Source organism: Rhyacophila brunnea, unplaced genomic scaffold, assembly GCF_057557595.1.
Source record: "Rhyacophila brunnea isolate RB1 unplaced genomic scaffold, BYU_Rbru_1.0 scaffold_2, whole genome shotgun sequence".
Classification (NCBI taxonomy): domain Eukaryota; kingdom Metazoa; phylum Arthropoda; class Insecta; order Trichoptera; family Rhyacophilidae; genus Rhyacophila; species Rhyacophila brunnea.
This window is the reverse complement of record NW_028232859.1, coordinates 30,078,736-30,102,803: the sequence shown is the minus strand read 5'-3', so window position 1 is coordinate 30,102,803 and position 24,068 is coordinate 30,078,736.

The following is a 24,068-nucleotide window of genomic DNA, read 5'->3' as shown; positions in this document are numbered from 1 at the left end:
AGTGATTTTTTTACAAATTATTTGAATATATTGATAATTTTAACAAAAGCCCTCAAAATTTCATCAAGTGCAAATAGTCGGGCTGCAGGAAAAACTTCTTAAATTCAACACTTGTACAGTCATCAATAATAATTATAGAATAATTGAACATTTTTGTCACGGATGTTTTCCATTTCGAAATAATATTATGATAATTCATCGCGACAATTACTTATATAAATATATTTGACAAAATTTGTTTTATTATTTTTTCCGGTAAAATTCAGGTATTTTGGATTTTTAAAACCGGTATTTCGGTATTGATAAATAATGGAATACCGGTTTTGAAATACCAGTATTGCAATCCCCAATCATTTACATCTCGAGTAGAAGTATACATATAATATACTAATATACAAGAAAAACACACCTACTACGTAGATATATCGGACAATAGCAATTATTCAGTTAGTGTTTGATAAGAGCATTCCATCTTATATAAAGTAGATATTATATGACGTATGGTAAGAAATAAAGTATTCGTTGAATGACTCCGTTCAACGGCTGCCAAACTTTTGTTATCTAATGGCACACTGGGGAAGGTATATATATGTATATCTGCACGCAACATTGTGAGCCCGAGGATTCCAACAGGTATATATTATGTACAAATGTATAAATAGGTAATATAGATAATATTTGTTAATATAGATAAGTGAGGTAGGTATGCAATTGGTTTTGAGAAAAAAAATGTGAAAAACGGCTCTAAATTACATAAATAAACACCTAACTCCTCATTTACCGTATGTATTTAATTTTTCCCTGAAATAACTAATTTGCAAAGAAAATAATTAGAAAATGATGCAGAGAAATAAATCATGTGGGTACATTTTGAAAGCCATTGATCTTCGATACCTATGAAACTGCACACACTTGAAAACAGAATCCATTGTTTCACATAGGGATGGAAAAAGTCTACAACGAAGGGAAATTGATTTAATGCAATTCACCATTTTAAAAACGTTGTTCATTGTGTTCTTTCACGGCACACCTGGAACCTCTTGCGGGATACAGTTTGGCAGACACTGGTTTAACCAACCAGTCAAAACCTATTTATAAAGCAGGTTAACAATTCCCCAATACATCGGTTGTTCCATGGCAGGGAATCTTAACCGATGGGCCAATATATTGGACTCAAAAATATTGAGTGGGTCGCAAAATATTTTCAATAATAACAACATATTTTCTGAAATAATAAATAGTATTACGATACAATACAACTGTACAAACATCATTTTAAAATTCTTTGGAATATTTTGGAAGGAAGAACTAAAAAAAAAAGATTTTGATTCTGGTTGGAAAATTTTATGTTGCAGGTGATGGAGGGAAATCATTTTGCCCTTGCTCTGGATTACATTGTAAAAAAATATCAAACGCAGGATCGAATCCGTCTCCACGTCTTCAGACATGTCCTACTCGGTCTACTCTACCAACTACATTACCGTGGGCTGAAATCATAGAATTAGTAAAATTAATGAAATTTTGTTTTCGCTATAATCATGGTGTTTTACTACGTCTCAAGCAAGTGATTTTTAGAAACAGGTATATGTATAAATAATTATTTATCATTTGTAAACTGTTTCAAGTGCAGAAATTGAACATAACAAAAACTCGAATTAGGTACATACTCATGAATAAGCAATACAAGAAAAACTGCAATTCGATTCGGATTAACAACAAAACAACTTGCAATCCAACTCAATAACAAATAACAATTCACAGTGACTGAAGTTTTTTGCGTGCTAAAAAATTTACTGAGATAATTAAAAGTTTGTCGGTTCATTAGGTTTTTTTCAAGTTCTAGGCGTTGTTACGATTACCATATACGCCATTTAATCGGGAAACCAGATTTCGTTTTACGCTCAACACTAATTAAGCGTATGTACAAAAATAAAATGTATGATATCATCGCCGTCTTAATTAAAAGTTTGACATTTTTATCTAGACGTAGAATACAAGATATCATTCGATATATTATAATATAACTCTTAGTAGATACAACAATGTTCTTTCGCGATTTCAACAAACTCTTCGATGTAATATACGAGACATAGAAAATACTAGAACATATACATAGGATTGGAATATTAAACTGAATCATTCGTATCCTGTTTCCATGAACCTGTCGAGTAGATACATCCAAAAAAAAATTCATTATTCAGATCACTGTTTAGAGCAATAAATTAGACTTAGTTTCTATGGGATCATGGGATTTACGTGTAATTTGTTTTATATAACACTTAACGTATTGTGTTATATATATATATAAATATTCTTTAACATCATTGGAATTTTGGGTTTCGTAATACACTTCAATATACGATAATTTAATTCTCTACGTAGGTCCGTGACCAATCGGGGATTTTTTTAAATAAATAAAACTATACAATATTTACGGGTAAACTTAGTGACATGAATTATAAGGTAGGTATCTAAAGATAAATGAATTGGAGAGATAATGAGCATAGTTGCATCCTAAAAAACAAAATTTAAGCTGACGACGACTGACCTTACACTTAAATCCTTTGATTAATTACCTGATATGCAGGACCATCTGGAAAAAAATCTGACTTTGTTTTTCAAATAGAGAAATATTTGGTTGAAATTGGTTAAGTAAATAAATTGGTTCAGTTATCCAGATGATTTAATCAATTATAGAGAACATGTCATTTCCATTCGAATCCAATTTGGATATTAAAGTAATTGAATTGGAAAGGCATTGAGCAAACTTTCTCTTGAAAATGAGATATTACCTCGGAATAATATTTTTCTAGAGGCCCCTGCAGGAGAAAAATCATTTTGTAAGTTCATGTCTACATTTGAGAAGATCCTGTTTTACGTAAATGTAATTCAATTACATTTAAGACATTATAAAAGTGAATTACCACGTTCGTTACATAGCGAAGCATACTAACCTGGAAAAGGTGGATATTATTTTAACAGTTATTTTACGAATAATAATTATTGTTATTGTTGCTAATTGCTATTCGCCCACTCCATTAGACCCTAGTACCGAATCAAAAATAAAATACATTTTTACATACCCACGTGACCGAACGACTCATGATTTCGGAGACAGTCGCTCTACCAACCAGGCTATCATGGTTACAAATGATTGATTAATTAAGTTGGCATTTGAATGTAGAATTACATTTCACGAAAAGGATAACATAAGTAGTTTTAAATTCCACACCTTGTCACTGCATTAGTAGTCATATTAATTGTGGGGCAAGAAAATGATAATTATACAGTACTTACCTACCAATGTAATATAGTTTTTTTTTTTATATAATTTTTGTTATATTTAAGGGAATTGCTTTTTTCTGTCGAAAACGTATAAGTATCTCTCAAAAATGACTAAACTACTATATTAAAAAAAATAAAGACTATTTTTATTCAACGAATAAATCAAGATTTAGAAATTTACTCAGAGACATACATCTTAGAAAATAACCATGATTTTTTTATAATAACCAGGTAAATAGAATTTTTGCCATGATAGTGGTTACATATTTATATTTAACTTATATGAATTGGTTTATTTTAATTATGCTTGGAATATACCTACAAGTTTTCTTGGAGACAGAAAAAACTGAACGAATCGTATTAGGGCATTTTCGCCAAAGTTTGTACATTGCGTTTTTGGCATGTCCCATGACTTTGATTGATTTTTTCATAGTTATTATATTATAAAATGTTGGAAAGTTATGTACTTTTAACATGCAAATTTATTAATTTACTCTATTCAATCAGTTAAATACAACTATCTGACCTGTATATATTTTTAATTGATTATTTAGATCGAAAGGTAGTGCGTTTTTACCATGTCCCACCCATAAATTCAAATAAACAAAGTCTGATTTCGTCATTAATTTTGAGTGTGTAAAATTAAATTCGTAGTGTTTTCAACAGCTTACATTATATATTTTTGGAAAATATATAGTTTTTTCGTAAATTTGTACCAATATTGAAAAAAAATCACGTTTAAAGTGTGTCCCAGGATATTTGAAAAAGTGGAACTCCACATTCCGTTACCACGATTTTAGCATGAAGGCGAAAAATTTTCACTATAAATATGTTTTTTTTTAATGTAGCAACATTTTTGTATAACACTGATCGCCATGTACACTTTAAATTGTTGGTGTGTGTCGGTATCGCTATCGGAACAGGTTGCTTTCTGGGTTGGTCATTTAAGAAGTTCCACTACTGTTACCACGATTTATAAGGTAAGAAAACACATATTTCTATTTCACATACTACACATATGGAGCTTATCTTTCATACTACAGATATAATAAAACATATCGCAGGTTTAACAATAAAACTAAGCTAAATTTTGGCTTCAAACACTTCTGAAACAGAATCCGTTACTTCCATTCCGAAACTATATTGGTGGTAACGTATATGTGGAATGTAAAAGTAACGAAATGGCATGCATAAAGTTGGGTTTACAGTGTGTGTTTAGTTCTTCATAGATTATAAAAAATTTTATTTTGTCTGTTCGTATGAAAAACAAAAATATTTTCATTAAAAAATATAGAAAATAACCTGACTATAATATAATAATATAATAAAGATTAAAAAAGTATGTGATATGTCTGAATACGCAAAAATAGCGCACATAAAAGTATGGAGATAAAAAAAAACAACAGAAGGAAAAGAAAAAACACCAGACTGAAATAATTGCGAGACAGGCACTGGCTCTGTCATACTCTTTCTGTTATACGCCACCAAAATTTTAAAACTTCTCCATACATTTTAGGCATAGAAATTTATAAAAATGTATGAAAAAGTATTTTTTGTCACGTTTAACAGAAATGTGTACTCGATTAGATTTAATACCTAGAACTGTAGGTATTCACGAAATGTCAGAAAAGTACGTCTTGATTACAATCAACCTGTATAGCTACATTTTATGTTGATGAATACAATTAAATTTCAAGACAACATAAAGTCGAACTTGGTTATTACGAGGAAGATGGGACCGACTGAATTTGCTTGTTATAAGCGTTACTCGTTATATCAGAGAATAGGTATTTTTAAATGAGCATGTCACATTACACAAAAAGTCGAAAATAAAAAATTTGGAAACCATCGTAAAAATCCCCGAAACGAGCATGGCATTCATAAACTACAAAAGAAGTTGTTTATTGTAATTAACGCTGGTAGGTACCTACGGACTTCACAAACCTTGGATTTTTCAACCATATGCGTGGATACTTTTTTATTATTGTCGGTGAAACACCAATAAGGTAGGTACTTAGACACTTTACTAGTGTCATAAACGTAATCCGACCCCGGCGGCATCCTGTCCAATCGGATTTTATTGCTTAGGGTCGAAATGTTTTAAAACGGTCGACACATTAACAGTATTTTAGCTCGGTATATCCGATAAGTTGCTCGTTATAACAGTGAAAAAATTAAATGTATGGCGAAAATCATAAACCAATTGTCAACAAATGTTTCGTTATTACATCCGAGATCTCGCTATGTCCGAGATCGTAATAACCGAGTTTGACTATAATTATTTTCGTAAAAGTTATATACTCCGTGCCGCGCTAGGAACTCGCGTCTGAATCCCTTGCTGATTTTTTTTTTCATATATTGTTAATTTGCTTAAAAATATTTTTTATCCGAGTTACAAATAATATAAATGCCAAATAAAGTTATGGTAATGTATAGTGTGTCAAAATTATTACCTACCTTATTTTACAAGTATTGTGAAATTTATTATAAAATATGTCTATTTTAGTGATTAAGTTTGATTTGTTTTGTTATTTTGACGCACGTTGAATATTTATCTGTCTATCAAAAAATTCAAATAAATTTCATAAAACAAAAATTTGTTTTTATGGTAACATGTAACTTAAGCTTTACAAATTACACTCCGTTACCATTTCGTTCCATTCCGAAAATGTCCCCAAAAAAGTTGAACGTTAACTATTTTTCATTTGATTATTAAATAACGAAACTTATTTATTTTTCCAATAAAATTTAGTAAAAGTGATTATTGTCTTTAAAAAAATAGCAGAACGAACATTGATTGGTTTTTTCAAATACTAAAGGAAAAATGCTCTGCCATTATAGACATAGGGTAACGGAGGGGAACGAAATGTGCCCAAGAATTAAAATTCAATAATATTTTTTGACTATTTGTAGTTTTATTTTGAAGTGTATGGTTTTTTTAATCTAATAGAGCTCTTTTAAGTGATAAAAAGTGTTTCATTCATGTTTTAAAAGCTAAGTTTCGTAGTCACGGAACGGAAACTTATTATGCCGAATTTCATAATAAAAATGATATAAATATTGTATTAATCAATATTTTGCTGAAAAATTGCTATCACCAATTCAGCAATAGAACAAGGAATCTGCTAGCTATATAAAAATGGTTAATTTGAGTGAAAAAATAATATTACCCAAATTTCAAACATGTACAAACTTTGGCGAAAATGCCCATTAAGACGTTTTACAGTTTACACGTTCCAAATACATAGATAGGTACAACGTTTGTGTGTATATATATTTGTTGTTAGTATACATAGTCCAGACAAAGATACATCTATCCGTGCAACAAACGAATATTGTATAATAAACCGTTCACGAACATTTCAAATGTTCTGATACAAATGTTGTATTCTACAGCAGATGGAAAACATTATTCGGATACAGATGTTCTCGGTCTGGACTAGACATTACTAATTACGTTTACATGAGAGGCCAAGAGCATAATATAATCGATTTATCAATTACATCAATTGCTCTTTGCCTTTATTTCCCACTACAGCGTTGAATTTTGTATTTCGCTTATGTATATGGAAGTGACGATAATCTAAATTCTAGATTATTCTAGAAGGCCATTGATTAAAATGTGTACGTACCTACCTTTCGAATGTCACGTACCTTTATCATCAAACAGCGCCGCTGATGGACACGCCTGATCGACAAATTCGTTCTGTCATTTACAAACGTGATCGCGGGCAAACAAACATGGCTGACGGATCTGGACGATGGAAATAATTTTACAGAACCGAGAAATATGACAAAAGACGTAAGCTTTCAAATTTACTAAATAGTTATATTTACTGTGAATTGCTTCATCTTCAAATTAATTTTTCTAATAGTTTATTATCACTTCTTATCTACTCGCATTGCCGCAAGATGTCGATAACAAAAATACGTACATAGTTTCGTATATTTAACTGTAATTAAGTATCTTATTTATGTCGCCTACTCACAGTATGAATGCTGTAACAACCAATAAACTGATCCCCTTTCGAGAATTAGGCCGAAACCAGCTTCCGGCGGCTTTATAAAAAGGATTTTACCGTTACTTGGGCAAATATCAATATGATATTTCAATAGTGACCAGAATTATTGACTAGACATGATGGCTTTGCTGACAGGCTATTTGAGCTTGGTCTTGTTATCCGTTCAATATGTCCATGTAGCGGAGAAAATACAGAATGCAAACCACATCCTCTGGGATTGTCCTAAAAGGTGTACGGAATGGTAAAAGCTGCTTAAGTCGGTTCCACCGGATGTTAGGCCCATCTGACCGTCCGACCCGGTCGCCACAAAGGCCAATTTTATTGCTTTTAGTAAATGTTCGGTGTCATACTGCCAACATGAAGATCTCTTCATTTAGAATGATCGGCAGTTTTGTACTAGCTTTTGTTACTTTCCACAATTTTTAATATTGCCTCTACGTGCTCATCTCTTCCATGGGTACTCTTAACTTAAAGTCATGTAAATTCAGTCAAAGCACATTTGGGTCCAAGATTTGGGTAAGTGCTCCTGAGACATTCCCTGTTATAAAAAAATGATGATTCACATCCAAACGTAGGGTCCCGCGATACGCCTGATTAACACCGAGTGTGGAGCCGGGCGGGTGTGGTTTGGTGGGCCAATATCTTTAATGTCCAAAATAGGCGTATGGTGTGTAACAAATATTTACCTGGTCTCACAATTCTGCGAAAGCATGTACGTACCTATATAAAACCGTAATATCATAGCGTATCATATCATATAATTTTATATTGAGCCGATTTAATAACTAATTTATAGAATAATTATTGTAAACTATAAGATGTCTGTCTTGATCGTTAAAATATAAACGTTCTCCATTCAAGTTCTTAATTATTGGACAAGCCTCCGCCCAGATTTAACTGTAGGTAGTGTAGGTATATGTTACACCGAATGTGTGAAATTGCGTATTACACGAAATCGGTAATATTTTGCCTAATTCATGAATAAGGCAACGGGCTTGCATTATTCATGAATTAGGCAATTTATCTACCGAGTGTGTGATTTTGGCAGGGTATGGAATTTTTAAACTGTCAACATGACAGTAGAAAAAGTAAATTTAATACGGATGGTTTTATTAGTAATAATAATTGGACATAATATAATAGTATTGTTATTAGGTTAGGTTAAGTTTTGTAATTCTGAATTCAACTGAATGTCCATATTGAGGTTAGCTAACATCTGTCAACAAACTATCAAATCATACTATCACAAACAAGCAATCGACCATTGCCTGATACTCAAGCACGAATCAAATCGCGAAAATACCTTTTACTAAAATTCTTCCGTTATCATATCATAGCTCTAGATTTTTTTTGGGCATAATAAATGGATATGAACGTCATTGGAGTTATTGATTGGTATATTTTTATATAATCAATGACATTTGACACATTTGGTTAGTTTGATTAATAACACCACCGGAGCGCGACCATCTATTTTGACCAATGCATGACCATTTGACACATTTGGTTCAGTTACAAAAAACACCACCGTAGCGCTATTATCTAATTTGCCCAATGCATGAACTAGGCAGAAAAATTACTGCCAAATTCACGCAGTTGGCAGATATTTTGCCTAATTCATGAATAAGGCAACGGGCTTGCATTTTTCATGATTTAGGCAAAATTTTGCCCATTTCATGTAATAGTCAATTTCGCACATTCGGCGTAACATAAACACTGATATGCCTCTTTGCCTGATTACTCGCATAAAATTAAATCAAATGATATTCACTAATCACTTGTACTATATATTTTTAGAATATATTACATGATTGTCATAGTAGAGCCGGAGTACAAAGTTATGAAATGGAAACTTTATATTATAGTATGTTTTTTTTGTCATGTACCTAATATTACAGGCATTGTATTAAGTTTGCAATAATTGTTATGTGGTAATTATCCGCGCGGTAAATTTTATTATTATGTGTATTTTTCCATGGTGTGTCTTCATAACTCAGTATTTCAGATTCTTTTGTTATTGAAAAACTGCCAGCCTCTGCCAGCATTACAATTACATTGAATTGTGTATTATATTGTTTTAATATTTATTTAGTGCCGTATCTCTCCAGTACACTGCATCAAAACTGATGTCTGATGATAAAGTACCTACTCTTCCGCAATGTCCAATCGGTTTCCATCAAGCCGACTGACAAACACATCTCGGGCTTGTTTTAATTGCCCAACTCTATTTTAATTTTCCTTGAGTAGTGTCCATGGTGCATGTTTTCTTAATCGTTTTTACATTCCTCCTCTAGTAGGCACACACATACCGTACAACTATGCATATTATTAAAAAAATAGTCGTACGTAACCGGGCTGTCAGTTATTCATCTTTAAGATAATCTGTTATTTTATTACAACACGTATAGTACCGAAACCGAAAAAAAATATTACACACTTAGCCTGGTATAAAATCAAAACAATTACGTATGAAATTTTCTCTATCAATGTATTTTTGTATTGTATAATACGGTTACATGTAAATTGTACGTAAAACATTTCACCGTGGCACAGTTCGCCGTGAGCTTTCTATCGGAAAGAGACGACCGTATACTATACGGTCTGCAATTTTATTAGATTCACTATGAACATTAATTCAATTTTCATAGCTGATTTTGGCAAAATTCATGAATTCAAGAATGAAAACCTAACCTAACAAATAATCCAGTATATCGGCTATTTTCAAAATTTGTTTGCTGCTGGCTTCCTGTAAAGTGTAAACCGACAAGAACTGTGTTTTATTTAGACATGAATTTTATGTCAGTATTATACGACCCAAAGAGGTTGGAAGGTCTTTAATACGGCCATATATTTCCGATACAACATTTCACTGTGAAGTGTGACACGGTGAACTGCATACGTACTAGTTTCCGGATACGGTATAATACAGGCATGTCAAACTTCAAGTAGACCGCAATCTACTATCAAATAAATCAAAACTAGCAGTAATCTACCACATTCATACATTGTCATTCTTTAACTAAAATAAACGTACTATATTTGGCTGAAAACACTGTGGAATTACAAATTATACAACAATATGCACTATCAAAAATAAATACTCAACATTTTGTTTGTCGTGAAAATTATAAGGTTTGATGTTCTTTCAGTACTCATTGCACTCAACGTCAAATTATAATTCTACTGTAGAAATTGTAACTTACAGCGAGACGGTGAATGGAAACTACGTCCCAGTTTAAAGTGCGAGCACATCTTTTCTTTCTCTCACACCTGCGATAAGCCCAATAGGAATCAAGTAATATGACAGAGTCACGCGGGCTACTCTATAGTGAATTTGAACAACAAAAAAACTGTGGAAATAAATTGAGTTTGCTATAACCATTAAAAATCTAAACCAGAACAAAACACAGATCTAGTCATTCAGTGACACCAAGAAGATATAAATTTATCCGAATATTCTAGTCTAGATAGTTTCGTTCTGATGAAGTAGGTATATATGGCAATTAGATATTGTGATCGAGAATTCTTGACTTGAGAATGAGAGTTCTCCTGAAATTACGAGAATTCTTGATTCTCCTTTCTCAAGAATATGTACCTATATGGCATTTCATGATTCTCGAGAATTCGAAAAAAAAATACTAAATAATGTACCTGTATAAGGTTGAATGCCAACACTGAGTAGGTATGAAATAATTTCACTATGGTAACGGTTGAAATTCAGAATTAATTATAGAAATATCTTACTGTTGTAATTTGTATCTTTTGCGTGAGATCGGTGATTTATAATTAATTATAAATTGAAATAAAATTTTCACAATTCATTATTCACCGATTTCAATCCGTGTGACCAAAATGTAAGATTTTCGTCGTGATAACAAAATATATATTTATCAAAAGAAAACAAAATGTGTGAATTTATGAAAAAAAAACTTTTTGTCGTCATAGTCGACATGGAAGAATAATTTAAGGTGTAAGAATTCTCTATAATCTAAAGTTTTACATACTTAGTAAATGTCAATAAACCACGCCGTCTAGTGTTCAGCGTGTTGGACAGAATCAGCCTGCTGCCTTCATCTAGCAGTGGATTGCTCCAGACTAATGATTAGCATTAATTGTAAGATAGTAACGATATTATTTCAATATTCTATATAAAATACATACCGTAGAGGAGAAACTAGTAAGCTGCATCAGTTTAGCCATCCAGTGTTGTTTACGACATTCTATTAGGTAGGTACTTGATTTTAAATGAAAAAAAAACAGTGTTTAGATAGTTCATACTACATAAAAATATGTTAATTTATTTGCGTGTACCTATTACCTACTTATATTATGTTTTATACTGACTATCTAAATTATCTTCACTATGCACATCACTGAAAATGCAATTATATTCACAATATTTTTGTCAGAGTGGAATTTAATCAATAACAAAATGCGTTTTATTTTTAATTAAGAGCAAAGTTTATTGATTAAAGATTAATTCCGACGAAATTCCTCTGTTAACGATTAAAGGTCAACAGGTTTTGTGCCCAAGGCATATTTTTGTAATTATTTAAATCACACTCTGTCTCTTAATTTGTTAACAACTTTTTTTCAAATCGTGATAGGATAATATCGTTATAGCCTCGTGAAAGATTCGGCATTGTTTTGAATATTTTAAGTAGATTAAATTACTTTAAACTAAATGTTTTATTGTTACTTACTTTATGGCATTGGTAAGATAATGGAAATTGATTTATGTAATTATCCATAACAATTTATCAAAAATACGTGTTACTATATTATATGACACGATGATCAATTGATTTCCATTCTAACAAAATTATAATATTAAATTCAAATCAATATACGTATGGCATTCATTATTTATATTGTTATCTACGTATGGAAGAAAATAATGATTGAGTTTAAACAAGTTCGTGAATAATAGGATTTGTTTTGAGGTGAATGCATGCACAGTTTCAGCTTAGTGCAATTCTGAAATTCAAAGTAACAACGTGGAAACTGGGTCTATATGTGAGCCAACTAACAAATTAGGTACCGGGTTAATTATGAATTAAATCTCTTCTAAAAGAGAAAAAAGTTAAAGATGAACGCATAGGGAGTCTCTTCCTTCAAAATATAGAGTCAAATTTGGTACCAAGTAGTAATAATTACAAGATAAAAAGAACTTTTTATTTACAACGTTTTTAAATTTTCTGTTGAATTATTATGCTCAATATGCTCAAACTTGTACTTGATATTATGAAGTAAATAAAAAACAAACAAACAAATAAAGAATACTGAAATGTCATTTTGACATTTCATTTTGATTTCCATAGTAACGCACGTATATATTAATAATTTAGTTGCTAGGACTCCTAGCAACCAATAATAGTTTTTACTTTTAACGGATTTCTTCCGAAATAACTTTTCATACAAAACAGAATTAACTGAAAATGAATTCAATTCTGATTAAAGACGGGTAAAAGTATTAAAAGAATGCATTGGCATCGTGTTCTGATATATTCTAAAAGTTTCAAATGTCTAGGTAGTCGGGAAGTTAGTTAAAAATCGATTGCAAGATTTTTACTGGACAAACAACCACCGGACAAACAATAATACGAGCTAATAAAAACGTTGTAAAATATAGGTTAATTAAAGACGACTCTCACAGAAGTACTCAAAGCTGAGACACAATATTTTGAATGACAATTATTTGCTTGTAATTTTTGGCATATGTATTTAAAAACGGGCAACAGTACTATTTGCCGACAGGCGGTTTGGAAACACTATGCTAGTAAATAATGTAAAGTAGTTATGACTTATGAGTTTAGGTAGGTACATAATATTATATCTACTTTTCTTGGCTACGTAAGGAAGCGCTGTTGGCGACTAAATGGGAAGAGCTTGTTAGTTTATAATGGAAGTGCGGTTAAAAATGGGCGGAGCATGTTATTTCACAGTTTTAACACGTAGCCAATAAGATGTTTTCGCACAATAAGTATCTATATCAAGATTTTAAACTTTAGTCATTAAAATTATACATAATATAACTATGCACTGAAAGGGAATCTGAAATTCAAATGATTATAATATTGACAACCTACCGACCCGTCACTTTCTGAAAATGAAATATTGATGGAATAATGATAACTGACAACCGAAAAACTTTTATATTTATAGATATCTTATGGTGGTGTAATAAAATCGATTCACATTTTTTTTGTTGCAATATAGTAATAAATTCAATCCTTTCAAGTCTTCGCAGCCTCCTCGTTTGTATAGGTTTTTTGTTTGTTTTTTTTTTTTTGTTGTTGTATGAACTCATAACTTATTTCTGTGATGATTTTCGAACATGATAATGGCAATTCATTATAATCTGCGTGACAAGTGGTATTTAAATGAGGCCTGAGCTAAAATAAAACACGTACTACATCCTTTAATGCCGTACCTACATTGGACGTGTCTCGTACGAGTATTATCTCTAGATCTCTGTTTAGGCGGCATCGGTAGTAGATTAATTTGATTCAGTATTTTTTATATCGTCGATGTAAAGTCGTTGCTCCCAAAAGAAGAATACAAAATGTCTGTAAGCAACACTATCTACGTCAAGCGTAATTATCGTAAGAAACAAACTCAATAATATATTTTTATATCGCCTCATGATAAATATGCTTAGCTGAATTACTGTCGATTACTCATAACCCGTCTTCACACCAGTGGCGAAGGGTGACTTTTGAAAAGAAGTAGGCTGTGGAGATCAAATAAAAAGAGTAAACTTGTTAGGTATACTCACGGGAAATAAGACGATATTACTACTGATGAATTACACACTAATGTCAACGTCACACTGAATCGATGAAATTTCAATAGCTCACTGACGATATAGAATTGAGAAATGAATTTAATTTATGTATTTTCCTATACCTACACGTAAAATACACCTTAAAATACATCATCGGTAAATATTATCAACAGCCCAATATGACAAACAACTTAACAAAAAAATAATATGATTATATGTTCTATGACTGGATTAAATAATAAATAATAATCACGAGATAAAATTATTAATTATTTTTAAAATATGCTATCTTTAAATGACGTGATTGAACAAATAGAAATATTTTTTTTTAATTATCGCATTATTAATTATTATTTTAATAAAGTGCCAAAGCGACAGTCCTCGACACTAAATATATAAGCTTTGCCTTATAAGCCTATAGATTAGTATGAATTGAACCAGACTGCTCCGATGGCCTTGAGACGCAGTTCATTCAATATGCTCGGCAAATTATTCTCGAGTGCATCGATCTTTCAATACTTCTCGCTAGAGGCGCTGGTTTCTCACTTATTATATATTTATTCTACATTATTCGGACGATAGATGGCTCTCATTTATATATTTTTTTAAATAATAATTATTATTCTGACAATAGATTCAATTGGTTCCCGCACATCTTATTATTTCATTTTCATTATTTAAATTTAAATACTTTCTATCTATTTTCTTGGAAGGTAGACTTCAAGTTCACACTGATTAATTTTGTCATTTTTAAGATGATTACGTGGTTCAGTCCGTTTTGAAAATCTAATGAAAATTATACGTTAGAAAGTTTTAACTAGGTATTAATAATACTGAATTACAAGTTAGTTTACGTTTTTAAATAATAATATTATTTATAAGAGGCAATAAAATAATTAATTCTTTAACGGTATAATGCGTTTTTCAGTAGATACCAAATATTTTACTTTTATTAAACTTAATTAGAAACTGAATAATACATACATAATTTGAAAACACTTATGAGAATTATATAACCACTAAAAAAATCTTTTTGCACCCCAGCGGGGTTCGAGAAAGCGGTTGTTGGTGGGCAATTGGATGATAGCAGCGGAGGACCGAGTGTCGTAGAGACGGAGGATCGAGGATGAATCAGCATATTGATTATACCTATTTTTTACATAAAGCTTTATACATAATATTTTGTAAGCACTGTTCTGCCATTATGCATCATATGGCAGATTAATCTAATTTTAGAATCTATCTAATATCATCATGTCTCAACAATTAAACTATAGCCCACTCATAAGCCCACTAATTTTCATAGTTATATTTACAAAACAAAAATGGTTATTATGCATAAGAGACATAAGATTCGAGCCCATGATTTCAGAAGAGAATATTCTCCTACTGTCCAACAAGAACTGCTTGACTACGTGTTAAAAATGATAACTAACAAGCTCATCCCATATTTAACCGCACTTCAATTATAAACTTACAAGCTCCTCCCATTTAGTCGACGATAGCGCCTTCCGGTTTGTGCTTAAATCTTATTGTTGGACAGTGCTCAATCACCTCGAAGTCATTTTAAGTATAGCATTAAAATGTACCTATTTAAAAAAAATATTGATTTTCAAATCATATAAATACTCGTATAATATTAAAATGTCTTCTGGCAATATTATTTTTAATGTTCGATAAACTTGAACTCACATTTTTCAACCCAACTCTGTAGGCGTTTTTAGAAAACCATTTTTCACAATTATGCGCTACATTTAAGCTCTCTACTCAAACCACCGGAATGAAACTATAATTCTAAGGATATAAAATAAATATGTGAATAAATAGTAACATAGGAGAGGCTTAGTAGACTCGACGTCGCCATAAGTGTGTTATCGCTTGCGCCACGTTTCGCGTCAGTGCAGCAAGACGTTCCTCGCAGACGAAACGTCTACACGAGCCACGGAATAAATTATACGTGTAGACCAATTCGCGAAAGATGAACAATATTTTATATTACACAATTTTATCGGTTACTTACATGAAAACTGAGGAATTCATACTACATTTCCAAAACAATAAAATATCATAGTTTCATTCATTGATTGGAAATAAGCGGCTATCGATCCGCTGCTGGATAAATGCTTACCCAATGCAATTGCCATAATTACTTCTTTAACCTGTGCTGTTACATATTTCCTTCAAACTAATATATTATTATAATTTTTGACTGTTGGTACCACGGGGGGATGTCCAAATATGAACAAGATATTGATATTTAAGTAAGTATTCACAATTATTTCAATATTTTGGTAGATACGTATTTGTCCCTTAATTCACATGTGAAAATTACATCTAAACGATAGTATTTTTAATATCACATTCAACACAAACGATAAATTAATTTTTAGTTATTTTAACTTATTTATAAAGCGGAATCATTATAAAATACAATTCAAATTTTATTTATAGGCAAAGTTTATTATGCAATATACGTAATCACGTCATTATGTTGAACAACACAATATGTATCATAAAAATATTAGTTTAGTATTTAGTACTTCAAAACATTTCCTATTGGATCAATAATAATACTCAACATATTTCCACTATGATCCAGTCTGTCTTAAAGGGTTACTTGTAAATTGTACATATTTCATTTCACAGTATCACGCTTCACCGAGAGCTATCATAGCGGAAATATATTTCCGTATAGCATTGAGATAAAAAAAATGACGCATTGTTCGTGGAGCATTGCAGACAGTAATGTTTCAATTGTATTTATAGGAACATTATTTGATATCGATTGGAATCACAATAATATGTGTATCGTTACCTGTTATTATTATCAGATATTAAATTTTGACAGCTACGACTTGATACTTATGACAACGTACGAGAGCCGACTTAATAACCTAATTCTCAATCATTCATTGTTTTTTTTAATACAGTCATATATGCTATATGACTGTATATATAATTTACTTACATATATATTTTATTCTGTCTTTCCATTGTATTCCGATGGTTTTTATTTTTCTATTAATTATATTTTTCAGGTGTTTTGTTTAGACTTGAGCTTTGTCTTAAGGCTCCTCAGTTGAGGCATGGTCTAAAAAAGATCGTGGCTAGGCGATGCGCGGATTGTGCAAATGACGCGTGCCGAACGAAATATAATTATTTGTCATATAAATCCATTATGCCTCCATTTAATGTTCTGTTTATTGTTCTATTAGTAACAATAATAATATATTCATTGACATGCTTTCTTTTTCAAGTAAATGGGTAACGTTTTTTAGTCATCTTTACACGATTTAAGAATTAATACCCCCATCGCCATCACGTAACAAATTGACGTGTTCGCAGCTTGACGTTCGCTCTCCGATTGCCAGCGAGTCCAAAATTTCGTCGCACCTATAGTTGAAAATTATTTGCCGTTTCACTGAAGTACCGTGACACGAACAAAAACGCCGACCTTCAGTTAGTGTTTGGGGCAGAGTATGGTTTAACGACATAACTATACAAATCTAGCCTTGTAGTCAATTCTACTTCTCAATAGCCTTGCGACAACCTCACGACACGGTTCAGACAGGATATATAAGTCCCATGGTTCTAAACTATGGAAGAAGCAGAGAAGAAATGGTCGAAAGAGACCTTGAACAGGTAACCAGTAGCGTAATCGTTTAGTATTAGGAAGTAAAATGTATGTTGTTAACCTTTTCTTTGTAAATGTAATAAAATTTTACGTAAAGAATTTCGCCTCCGAAAAATCGAGACTGCTAAAGTGTAATTGGAACGCTGTGACCACAGGCCTCGAATGTCACACCGCGTAAGCTCAGCGCGATGTATTTTTTGAAAATAATTTCCGGGAAATCTCCATTAAACTTAGAAAATAAGTTATGGAAGAGATTGTTTACGTAAAATTTAGCAAGTACATGCTTCAATAACTTTTATAGCAATAATGGAAGTGTATGAAAATTGGAAAAGAAAATTGAATATTTATGAATTTATATATTGTATAATTGTGAATAAAGAATTTTTATACTAATTTTATCAATACAAGATAGAAGCTAACTACCGTTATAAAAATACTGTAAACGCGTATCTATGTTTATAGACGCGTAATTATAATTATAAATTTTGTTAATGCTATAACTCACTGACTATAATGAATATTGTAAAAGTAACAATTGGAAAAACTTAAGATTCTGGTATAGATGGGTTTCTACCCATAAACAATAATAAATCTTAATCACATCCTAAGTAATAAAAGAATCAAATATTACAACTAAAATTACGAATTCTCACGCAACCTTGAACTTTAAAGAAAATCTATTTCTGGCAAAAGCACGGCCCAGCTGTGCTAGCTCGCGAGGTAAAAATAGATTCAAGGTTACATCCATATAACTATATAAAAGTCACTATGCAAGATTAAATAAGTTAGTAACTGTTCGTGTATAACATCTTATTAGGATTAAGCATTTATATATTTAAGTTGAAATGTTAAGTATAATATTATAGTATTTTCTCGTAATAATATTCGTCCGAAAAGTAAATATCGAATGAGAAAGTTTCTGCGGCTCCAAACAGTTTTATTAAAACTTAGTAAAATTCTATTGGCCTAAAAAGGCCAAGAGTGGTGGAAAGGACTAGTACGTGGGTGTCAACCTTTCATTTTGACATTTTAAATTTAAAGACTGCCATTCCCTTATTTAGTACCCGAATACTTATTCCGATACCTCGTTGGAAAGCTAGAAACTTTCCCCTTCGTTTAAACACGAAAAATCATATAAAATCAACTATTTTGCTTACGTCATCCCAACTGCGCATTTAAGGGACATGTTCTAGAGGGTGCTTAAAACACCCCTATTAAGTCTTAATTTTGCGAAAATAAAGTAGAGTAAATTTAACCCGACTAAATTAGAAGATATCTCTATTAGAAAGTTGCCAGGAACGGGAGATATACGTAAATTCATCCCGTGAGAGAAAGATATACATCTGCTATCCCTTACGGACTGTTTCCTGTTAAACCTCTATCCGAAGGGTATAAAAGGCGACCACTTTTCCCGTAAAATCATTAGTTTCTACACTCTTCACCAGCGATCTTCAACAAGCAGCAGTCCTCACTGCAAGCTTGTGAGACATGGTTCTCAGTACATTCGCGATTCATACGTACCAGTAAGTCCCCTTCGACGGGCAAAACGTAGTGCGAATAACACGTATCTGTCGGTAGTGACGTCGGCCGCTAAAACGCAGCGCGAATAGCACGTATCTGTCGGTAGTGACGTACACGCGGAGTAATTTTATTTTTCATTACTCATCCTACGAGGTGACGTAATCGGGATAAATTACGCGATCGGATTTGTTTTATAAAAACAAATTAATAAACTCAGTCTGTAATAATAAATTTTACAAATCTTTTCGGGATTATAAAATAAATTTTTGAAACTTTATTAAGTAAACATAATCATAAAATAAATTTTAGTAAACAAATTCATAAACATAAAAACAAATTTTAGTAAATAAATTTGTAAACATTAAGCAAACCTTTTGTAAACAAGTCTGTAAACACAAATAAATATTTGTAAATACACTGTGAACATAAATAAACTTTATAAACAACAATAAAATAATTCTATTCTTTTATAAACCTAATACTGTGTGACCAAAGAATAATTTATATTTTCTTTCTTATGGGAAAATATTTCATGAATTAAAAATATCCAAAGAATATCTGCGTATACATTCTCTGAATTAGGTGTGACTTTTTGGGAACTTGTGAAAGATTTCACAGAGATCCTATAGTGAACAAATAAATAGTTTACTGATACTTTAATGAGATTTAATTACGGGAACAATGACAGTTAACCTTATTGTGTGACCGTGAACTCTAGTACCTGAATAAATTCGGCACCACACCAGCTGAGAGTTTTATTCGGGAATTCAAAAGTTGTGATACTACAAAGGAGATCCACCTCTCCTAGTTCATCACTAGTCTCCTCAGTGACGGCCCGGTAGCATTATTGAGCTAGCCGTGAGCCGGGTCATGTCATTATGGCGCCCAAATGCGTGCGGCATCTTCAGGTTGCGAAAACCTGAACGATCCTACAACTAAGATCTACTAAAAGATTTTAAAAACAATATATTGTGAAGTGTATCAATCAATTGTGGTTACCTGAGAGGTTTTAAGAACCTTATACCGGAGCTACAAGAGCGATCTACCTCAACTTTATAAATGTGAGTACAATGAAATAAAGTGTAACTCGCATTAACGAGGAACCAGTGATGAATACTTTTGAAAAATATAATTTGGAGAAGAATATATACGTAAAGGCAACTATATATAGAATACTTTTCTTGATATACTTGGAAAAGGAAAGAATAAATAAAATAAATACTTTTGGTAATTTATTAGAGTCAGATACCGACATTAAGCAAAAGTATGTCGATGAGACTATCCAAAGGATCTCTCTGACCCTTTTAAACCACAAAGAAAGTATAAAAATAAATTGTGTTACTCACCGTAACAGAAATAATAGAATTAAGAATAAAATGCACAATAAAAATTTCGTGTGAATTTTTAGGCTTTTTTCTAAATTAAAGTTGAGTACCATACAAGTATAGGTACAAGAACCCAGACAAAGAAAAAAATTTTTGAAAAAAATAAATTTATACTACTTTGTATATTAAAATCTTGATAATTATCATAATTACCGTGACGTCATGGGTATAGGTACATGAAGGCCTGTACCTATTACAATATAAGATTTTAAACGGAGAAGATTGGACGCTTGTAACAGGAGTTGCAAGCCTTCAGGGTTATCAGCGACAAGCAGCGCATGCCCTCCAAAAACTTTAAACGTCGATTGCGGACGAACGGGTGGTCGTAGGAAGCTGAAAATTGGCGCAATCGATAGCTGAATTTTTATATGAATTTACGGTCGAAGGTCCGCTTCTTCCAACTCCAGGGGACGGAGGAATTCGAAGAAATTATGCCGAACCCTGTTCCGGGTCCGAGTGTAGAAGAAGACTTTATATTGGAAGAAGGCTTGCAAAACGCGCAAGTATTCCCCGAAGAGGATTCATTTTTGCAAGTAAGCACGTCGACTCCCAAACAAAAAATGGCACCACCGGAACCAGCCGTATGTACCCCGTGCCATGTTAAGCCGGAACTCCATTCCACCTATGAGGGTAGCCCAAAGCAGAGCGTTGAGCTTTTTCTCCGACGCTGCAAAGAATATTGCGAAGCTGTGAAGTACCCAGCTGAGAATTGGACAGAGTTGGCTATACGTCAGCTCAGAGGAGAGGCCAAGACTTGGGCCAAAAATATTGACACATCGGACAGTTGGCGGTCGTTTAGTAACGACCTGAAAGAGCACTTCGAATCGCCTTCAAGACGTCGTGCTCAACGAACGGAGCTCGAACATAAAGAGCAAGGACCTCAAGAGGGAGCTTATGGTTTCCTCCTGAAGAAGATGGAATTAGCCGAGGTACTCCTTCCGGAGATGAAGTCGGAAACCCTGGCTTCAACCTTTTATGACCTACTCACTGTGAGCGATCAGATAAGGGTTAATCAAGAGAAATGGAAGACGATGGACGAGCTGCTTGAAGTAGCTCATACACTTCGTCCATTAAAGTCAGCACTGGCTTCCGTGCCGTCTCCAGCAAATGCCGTCAAGGCGAACAATGAAAAGAGGCCCGCTCAGCAGAGAACTTGGCGCGAAAAGCCGCGCTCAGCACAAGAGCCCGGTACTCGGTCTGATGAGGCCCTAGAGGTTACCGATAAAAGGCCTCCACGGCAATCAGACCAGCAAAACGATTCAGAAAGACCTGCGTACCGCCCACATCCTCGCATTGAAGAGCGAGGCGGTGCCAGACAAAGGCGCTGTCAACATTGTCCTGGCTTCCATGAAAACAAGGATTGCCCAGACAGGCAAGCAGCTCAGCAGACCAGAAAGGAGCCATGAAGACGGCTCGCGGACCGGGTCGATCGTCGATGGCTTCAAGACGACGAACACTGGCGGACCGCCGAAGAGAAGACTCAAGAAGGTGACACGAACGTTCCTCGAACGCCGTTCAGCCGAGTTCTAGCTAGTGACATAGACGCTCTTCTGGCGAATAGGGTTAACTGTGAAAGTGAACTGAAGGACACCCTTCCGGTGAAATCATTTAACCCTAAGGTTCACTGTGAGGTCGAAGCTGGCCCCAGTAACCAAGTTAATCTTTGTACAGGTCCCCTTGTAAAGGATAATAGCGTAAGACCGGAGAAACATCGCAAACGTGATATTAAGAATTCTGCTAGTAAAATAGTAGAAAATTTTAATCCTTTTACCGGCGGCGAAATAGAATATAAAAAGTTTTAGATAAATTAGAATTAGGAAGTTATGAAATAAATGTTGGCGGCAAGGAAGAAGGTTATGAAGATAAGCCGTTAAAGACAGCTAGCAGTGGATGCGGCGAAGGCGTAAGCAGTGGCGCTCTTGGTGTGCTGAGAACATCGGCAAACGTAAGTAACTGTAGCTTCGTCGATACTGACGACAGATCTCTTGTAACAAATAATTTAACGAATTATTGTGCTTCCGCTAACCATTTGTGTAAAAATATTAATAGTACTAACTATACTAAAGCCGAAGCTGGCAGTTTACTTGAAATTAATAGCGATGTATGTAGTTTAGATAGTCGATCGTCGTTGCAATCGAGCAACGAAGCTTTAGGAAGGGACTTACCTTTTAAATTAGCGAACAGACCCCACGAGGCTGACGTTAAGAATATTATTAGGAAAAGTCGAACTAATCGTCGACTACAAAACATTAATACCTTCGGTAAATTAAGGCGAAATAAACTTAATGAAGAAGAGCTCATAGCATTAGATGACTATAATCGTTATCTTAAACAAAAATCAAGTAAATGTAAGTCCTTTAGTATTAAGAATGTTAAAAATAAGTTATGTAAGCTTAATAAGATTAATTTTGATAGTGTTAAGTTTGAATTAAGAATAATATGAACTTAATGTACATAAATAAAGCTAGATATAGTGACGAAAGAGTTGTTGTGTATGATCATCGTCTCAAGGGCGGTGATATACTCAATAACGGAGAACAAGAGTTATGGGACTCAGCTACGGCTGCCCATAACCAACAAAGCAAAATTTCTACGGATTTTCTCGGTTCTGTAAATATTTTAGATCCTAGGGACAGGTGTAGTCGGGGACAGAATTTTGCGGCGTGTCGAAAGACACTACCATCTATAACGACTGCAGACCGTCCAAATAGCGTAGTCAGAAGTACGTGGACAATTGTAGGTAGTACGTTGGATGCGCCGGGTGAAGAGAAATTACCAACTACTGCAATTGCACGTAATAAAAATAGTTTACCTCATAAAGACTTAAATATTAAATTTGATAAAAATGTTAGTGTTAAAAGTGTTTTAAATACTAGTGTTAAATTGATATATATGATTGTGATAAGTGTGATATATTTTAAATTGATAGCGAAGAGAGTGTTGCTAGTTAAGGCGTGGGGAAGCACGTGGCTTCCACGCTAAGTCCTTTACTAGTATTCGGAGCTGCGGTGCGAAATAGTTTGAGAAGAATCTGGCTAATGAAAGAGCAGACGACCCGGTGGTATCACCTACGCCGCTTTCCAAAGCTACCAACGGCAGAGACGAGGGAGTGCACGCCCTGTCACAACGTCGTGTGGATGCGCAGGAATGTGCGCGGGAAGAACTACTGGCGAGTTCAGGAACAGATTCCGAACTTAGCGATGGAGAAGCTGAAGTGGAAAGAATTGTTGACTCGACAATATCTAATGAAGAGATGACCCTTGGCGAGAGGCTGGATGCGTTGGACGCAGTCCTACGGGACGCCCCCATCAAGATAGCGCCCCCCAAGAGAGAATCTAGGAGGATGGGACGATTGGGAGGGCGGCGCCCTGCGCGGACCGACCTCCCGACGCCGGGAGCAAAGATCAAGGTACTACCTTTGGCGAGTGGCGGGA